Source organism: Anolis carolinensis, chromosome 6 (assembly GCF_035594765.1).
Source record: "Anolis carolinensis isolate JA03-04 chromosome 6, rAnoCar3.1.pri, whole genome shotgun sequence".
Taxonomy (NCBI): Eukaryota; Metazoa; Chordata; class Lepidosauria; order Squamata; family Dactyloidae; genus Anolis; species Anolis carolinensis.
This window is the reverse complement of record NC_085846.1, coordinates 91,324,902-91,331,512: the sequence shown is the minus strand read 5'-3', so window position 1 is coordinate 91,331,512 and position 6,611 is coordinate 91,324,902.

The window sequence follows — 6,611 nt, the reverse complement described above, 5'->3', positions numbered from 1 at the left end:
AGTTTGTTTAGCTTTCATTTCTTCAGAAACACGTGATTTCCCATTTTTATAATGTTGACGGGTCGCGGCGGGCCCCTCTTTACCGCTTCTACCAATATACGCTGGAATCCTTTCAGTCTCTGCAAATGTCCTTCTTGCTCGGTGTCCCATTGGGGATCTATTTCCACAGGAAACCTCTGTGCTCCCCACTCGGCTGCATCACCATCTTGTGGGGCCCCAACCTGGGCTATGGCTACCCCATTATTCAACACTGCTCTTCTCTCTTCTGATGTGAACAACATATTCAACAATTGTCTGCAATCTTGCCAGGTGGGATTATGGGTTGCCATAATCCCTTCCAATAGCCTAGCCATAGCTTGGGGTTCTTCACTATAAGGTGGAGTATTATTCTTCCAATTTAGAATATCACTACTACTGAAAGGCACTACCTGGTATGCTTGAACTATCTCATTCCTGTTGTTCATCACAGGCACCGTCCTCAAGGGCATCTGGAGGGCCGGTCCGGTCGGTGAATCACCAGGCCACACCGGAGCCCCATGTCTCCGAGTTTGTGCCGGAGAAGCATCACTGGGCATCCGTTGTGACTTCTTCTTTTCCTTCGTTTCCTCCTGATATTTATCTAGGCTAGGATAGTGTTTCTTGGCTGCTTCGGTTGACTCTGGAGAGTAGGGTGGGGGTCCCGTTCCTAGTGTAGGTGCACCGGGGACTGTTCCCTGGGGTGGGGGCGGTGGTGGTAATAATTCCTGTTGTCTGGCCTGTACACTCAACTGTAAATCTGGGTAGTCCTCCTCGTTGGATTGGAAAACTTCCTTCTTTTTCCCTTCCTTCTTCACCACCATACATTTGCCATTCTTGCACTGTCGAACCCAATCTGGATCTTCTCTAACTACCCGTTCCCAGGTAGCAATATAGACCCACTGGTTCGGATGATTCACAGCACAATATTCTTCCACTGTTCGGATCAGTTTCAGATCCCACGTCCCTTCTCCTCGCCAACCTAACCCAAACTCTGGCCATTCTCCCTGACACAAATTCCTCAGTCTATAATCTCTCAGGTCCCTTGGATTGCCTGCTACAGCTCGGGTGGCAAAAGAGCCAAAATTATCTAAGATGCATTGTAAGGGAGTGGAACTCTTTGAATTTTTCCCTCCCATCCTGCCTAATAGAGGGGACTGCCTTGGCCTGGGCACCCGGACACTCAACGGTATGCATCAGGAATCACAAGACAGAGCCCCTTTCTACCTCCCTGGAAACCTTTGTGTGTCCCTCCCGGCGCCGGTGTTCCCTAGTGTCTCACTTAACCACTATACTTGACAGATTTCTGTAGACGTCGGACCAACCTTCGCCCCTGGACTTTTCCCTGGATCCTTTTCCCTCCTGGATGGTTTCTATGGAACCTCGCTGGTGTTGCAGTTCCCTCTGTCGGTCGGCGTTGGCTGTAGAGACAAACACTGCAGCCGGTCTTAGGATGTTCAGGGGCCCCTTCCTTGTCTCACGGTAGTTGTCTCCGGCCCCCGCCGCCGAGTCGGGGCCGTCCCGTCAACGGGATCCGCCTCCACCTCCCTGGCCCGTCTTACAGGAAATCACGTCGGGGTCACCAGAAAATGTAGCAGAACCTTTGTGCTACGGTCCTTGCGAGCGCAGTGGGAGGAATTGGAGACGGACAACTGGAGTCTTTCCAAGAAAACAGTTTATTGGCAAGCGGCCGCTGGGGTTCCCCCTAGCACAACACCGTGCTTTCCCAGGGAGAACCCCCAGCGGTGGGCTGAGTAAATATTTATACACATTACAGGGTTCGGGTTATGCCCGCCCACAAGCAAATTCATTGGCTTAGAGTTGTGACGCGGCTCGACTTGTATCCAATCAGCGCTGACCAGCGGCCCGGGCGCACTCTTTCTGTGTCGTGTTCACAATCACTCAGAGCGCCTGCGTGCGCACGCGCAGTTTGTTTATCTTTAGCTTTCATTTCTTCAGAAACACGTGATTTCCCAGAAATCACATGTTTCTGTGAGCTTATGCACCCGGGTCGCTAGCCGTCGCCATCTCTGCCCATATATGGCATTTCCTGGAGTTCTTTAACCTCCCGCCTCACTGTGACCTGAAATTATCTGAAATTAAATCAATGAATGATAGATAAATGATAGAAAAATAAAGAAATATCCCACTCCCGTATAGTATTATTAGAGAGTCCCTTAATAATTTTAGCAAAGTAGGCAAAGTAACTCTTGTTGTGTTAGTGAGACTGTGATTGTTCTCCGTGGCTGGAATTTCTTTCCAAATGTTGAAGATGCTGGAAATGTGACATCCTTTATTGCTGAAAGAAGATGTCATGTAAGTCTATGTGTGAAAAGAAACAATATGCTGCCATTCTTGAGCATAGCAGAAGTTGAAACAAGGAGTGCATCTGTACTGTGGAATTAATGCTGTTTAACACCACTTGAACTGCCATGGCGCAATGTTATGGGATCCTGGGATTTGTAGTTTGGTAAGATACCAGCACTTTATGGCTGAGAAGGTGAAAAACCTTGTAAAACTACTACAGTAGAGTATCGCTTATCCAACTTTCGCTTATCCAACATTCTGCATTATCCAAGGCAGTGTGCCTCGCAACGCGCAGCAGGCCAACACACCCAACAACAACACAAGTGCAGCCACGCTCCCAAACTAGTGGCAGACTTGTTGAAAAACATGATGTTTTGGTGCTTAATTTGTAAAATCATAACGTAATTTGACGTTTAATAGGCTTTTCCTTGATCCCTCCTTATTATCCAACATTTTCACTTATCCAACGTTCTGCCAGTCCGTTTATGTTGGATAAGTGAGACTCTACTGTATTTCCATGATTCACTCCAAGTAATGTCAAACTGCATTAATTCGACAGCATAGATGCATAGGAGTAGCAAGTCTGTAAACAAACTACATTTTACTTCTTTCTGGTGTAGGACAATGGATGTGGTGGTCTGAGTCCCATTAGTTGTCCCAACTAGCAGAGATCCATGAAATCAGTCACTAAATGCGAATCAACATTTTTGTAAATTCTTTGAATTTGTTGAGACTACTATCAACTGAATGGAGCCCAATGCCTCCATCTTTAGGTAAAGGTAAAGGATTTTCCCTGATGTTAAGTCTAGTCGTGTCTGACTCTGGGGGTTGGTGCTCATTTCCATTTCTAGGCCAGCATGACTGCATGGAGCGTCATTACCTTCCCGTCGGAGTGGTACCTATTGATCTACTTACACTTGCATGTTTTCAAGCTGCTAGGTTGGAAGAAGCTGAGGCTAATAGCGGGAGCTCACCCCGCTCCCCGGATTTGAACCACCAACCTTTCAGCCAGCAAGTTCAGCAGCTCGGTGGTTTAATCCACTGCACCATTAGGAGCTCCTCTGCTCAGTCTTTATATTTTTCTCAAAATATTACAAATGCCGTAAATCACTCAATAAGGAAAGCCAAGCCAAATTCAGGTAAATACTACAGCTATGGAATTTCCTACCCCTTGGGGAAGGAGATATTCACATATGTGGTGGTGTGTGTAAAATAAATACATTCAGAATTTTCATTTCCAGAACTGTTTTCAGGCCTTCGGAGAGAAAGATGATATGGTTGATTTATGAATGGGAAAAGACACCCCTGAGACATATTTCTTAAACTTCAGGCAAACAAGGATTTTGCATGAACAGAAATAGCCCCTGTTTCTGGGATAAGGCAGGCAGGAACTCCTGCAAACAATCCAGATGGGCTTCACAGTTGGGACTGGATCAAAATGGTTTGCTATCAGAGCCAAAGGATAGCATGGCTCTTTCTGTGCTCCCCTGCACCACATGCACCACATGCACACAGTTAAACTGAATTGATGATAGTTGGATCTTACCTCCTTCTGCCTTATGATAGGGCCACTGTTTAAACAATTTCTAACTTATGGTAACCTTACGTTGTGGCTTTCTTGATAAGATTTGATCACAGAAGGTTTAGACATATCTTCCTCCGAGGCTGAGAGAGCCCCTTCCACACATTGAACTGGATTATATGGCAGCGTGGATTCAGATAACTCAGTTCAAAGCAGATATTGTGGATTATCTACATTGATATTCTGGGTTATATGGCTGTGTGGAAGGGCCCTGACTTGCAAAGGGTCACCCTGTGGGTTTCCATGGTTGAGTGGGAATTTCAATCCTAGTCTTCCCATGTTCTAGTCCAATACTCAAAACACTGCATCATCCTATATCACAGGGGTGGGTTACTATCTAGTGTTAGAGGCCCTCTGGAGCCTTTAGGTGGTTCATTCCCTTTGACTATTCCTACCACCCTAATTTTTTCTAACTATCCAACATTTGGAGGGCTAAAAAGTATCCACTAACTGCCTAAGGGCCCTTCCATGTGGCCATATAACCCAGACAGAGCTGGCCCTAGGTATTTTTCAAGTGTAGGCAAACAGAATTTTGGCGCCCCCCCCCCAAAACAACAATCACTGAAAAATAAAAGCGTTGGATAAGCGAAAATGTTGGATAATAAGGAGGGATTAAGGAAAAGCCTATTAAACATCAAATTACATAAAGATTTTACAAATTAAGCATCAAAACATCATGTTTAACAACAAATTGGATAGAAAAAGTAGTTCAACACTCAATAAATCAACAGAAAAAGCAACAAATCAACAGAAAAAGCAGTCTCGACTGAGCCCCCGTATGTTTTGCACCCGAAGCAACTGCTTAATTCACCTCATTGTTGGACCGGCTCTGATACCAGGACTATCCCGAGCCTGGATTTGGGGTCACAAACTTAAGACTAACGAAAAACCTGTTGCAATGTCATTGGTGATACTACAGTGGTGATGTCTGAAGGGACAATTCTTGGTGACGTTATGAGGGATGACACATTAAGCATCATATCACATTCAAATATAAAATAAATATTAACAATTTTCAAGTCAATGTTCCAGCCCTGAGATTTCTCCTACTTAACAAAAGGACTGGAGAAGAGGGGCCAGACCCTTAGAGCTGGGGCCTTAATACAGTCACCCCTCCAAATTTGCAGCGGTTGGGTATTCAGGACCCCTGCAAAAGTGGAGAAACTGAATTAAAAACATTTTTTCTTTAGGAATCTTGAGGTCCTCCAATGCAATTCTGTGGTCAATGTCCAATGAAAATTGCCCATGGAATTACATTGGAGAACCTAGAGATAATTCAAATCCGCAAATGATCGAATCCACAAAAGTCAAACCCACAAATGTGGAGGGGGTGACTGTATGACAATGATATTTTCCGTACATCAGAAACAACTTAATTGCATGCAAAAATACCACAACCCAACCTAGAGAGACTGCTAGAGCATGGAAGACTGAGGTCAGACTACTTCTGTCTGGGAACTGGCACACCACTACTTTTAGCTGATATAAGGCACAACTATATGTGGTGGCATGAAACCATTTGATGTCTAAACTGGATCTCTAGTCACTGAAATGATAAGTCTGTTTTTGTAGTATAGAAATGGGAGAATGTATGGTTCTCCAGAGGTTTGGGGCTATGGTCCCCACCAGTCCCCAAGTATCATGGCCAATGGTGAGGCCATGCCCTGGAGGTCATCAGATCACTTGTTCCTGGGCCACTACAAGAAGCAGAATATGCCGAGGAGGCATTTCAGATTGGGGAGTATCCTTATTGCTTTTCTTCATCTTCCTCCCGAAGCAAATGCCTCATTCTTTGCTTAATGGCAGGGTCATCCATGGTGACGCAATGGGTTAAACCCTTGTGCCGTCAGGACTGTTGACCAAAAGGTTGGCAGTTCAAATCCGGGAAGCAGGGTGAGCTCCCATCTGCCAGCTCTAGCTTCCCATGCGGGGACATGAGAGAAGCCTCCCACAGGATAGTAAAAGATCAAAAACATCCGGACATCCCCTGGGCAATGTCCTTGAAGATGGCCAATTCTTCCACACCAGAAATGACTTGCAGTTTCTAAAGTCACTCCTTACGTGGAAAAAAATCCCTTAATGTAGCTCTATTATTGGACAACAGACAAAACACTTTCCAACAGTCATCTTTATAGACAATCACTTGTGGTGGAGTATGATTGTTTTCCAAGGATAGAGTCTTGGTGTTGGGTCTATAAGGTGAAGACCTGTTCTGGATCCACAAGATCTTTCACAATAAGGACACAGATTTCCAGATGGAAAGCGATCACAAGGGCTCGCTTGGTGTCCTTTCCTCTCAGTACACTTCTTCCTCTTGTTGGGATTTCATCTTTGTATTTTTGCCTTTATCCATTCATCCTAGAACAAGAAATATACACAACATAAGAGTGGTTTAAACAACAGCTTGTGAGCGTTAAACAGTACATGATAAGGAGAGTCTGCAAAATTGCTTAAGTGGAGAAAATGAAGTTGAACAATTCAATTGAGTCCAATCTATTCCAGAAGTTTGAGGTAACTTCACGAAAGCAAATTGTTCTTAAAGACTGAAAGCTGCATACCCCCCTTCCCCCCAGCCCTTGTAAAGATTTTGCCAGAGACAAATAATTTTATTCATTTTTAAAAAGCATGTTTCCAAGGAGTTGGGCCATTTAAATATGCTTGGAAGGGTGCGGGCCTCTGTATTTATACATCATCCTGTCAGAATCCT